Here is a 981-nt window from a genome sequence, read left to right on the forward strand (position 1 = left end):
AGGTCGAAGCCGACCCATCCACCACGACTCTCTGGGTGCGACCCTCCAGCCAATTCGCCACCCACCGGACTGTGTAGTCATCCAAGTCTCAGCCTCTTAACTTGTTCACCAGTATGGGGTGGGATACCATATCGAAGGCCTTCCTGAAGTCTAAGTATATGACATCCACCCCTCCTCCTGTGTCCAGGCGTTTCATAACCTGGTCATAAAAAGAGACTAGATTGGTCAGGCACGATCTGCCTGCCACGAACCCGTGCTGGTTTCCCCTCAGCATAATTTGTCCTGCCGGGCTCTCGCATATGTGAGCCTTGATAATTTTTTCAGAGTCACATATTTTGTACTGTGGCCTAATTGGCCCTGTCAGTCCCCACTAGGGTGGGGATGAATCCCAAGGCTGGATGAACTCCAAGGCAGCCATCTAAAGGCTGTTCATACCCATCACCCCACCCACATGATGTGCCCCAGGGGTCTAAAACAAATTACAAACAATTGCAGGCAACAAAGTTGGAAGTAGTTTTTAAATAGCAGGTCCCATGATAACCCTATGATACTCTTCATAAAGGCTCAGGGATTGTTTAGTTATCCAGTCAACACCTCCTCTCTCCATAAAATTGTTTTGACTGTTCAAGGCTCAATAAAATCTGCTTTGGAGCATAGTAGCTGTTGCTACATGTGATTACATTTTTACTGTACTAACAGTACCTAATCCACAACTTTAGTAAATGCATGGGAAACCCTGAGTAGGGACAGTGCTAAGTGAAACCATGTACTTATTCACTCCTTTCTTAATAGCTGCCAGTTTCTCATTAGGCATGTTTAACAGTAATTGATGAGGCAAATCTGTATTTCCTGATGATGTGAACTCAAAAGGCAGACAGGTCCTTCCCCTCACTAAAGGGTTCTCTTTATCTTCCTAGGAATTAATATAATCAACAAAAACCTCCCAAGACAAAAGTAGAGGAGCACAAATCAGCAGCAGGA

The sequence above is a fragment of the Alligator sinensis genome, unplaced genomic scaffold (genome assembly GCF_000455745.1).
Source record: "Alligator sinensis unplaced genomic scaffold, ASM45574v1 scaffold219_1, whole genome shotgun sequence".
NCBI lineage: Eukaryota > Metazoa > Chordata > Crocodylia > Alligatoridae > Alligator > Alligator sinensis.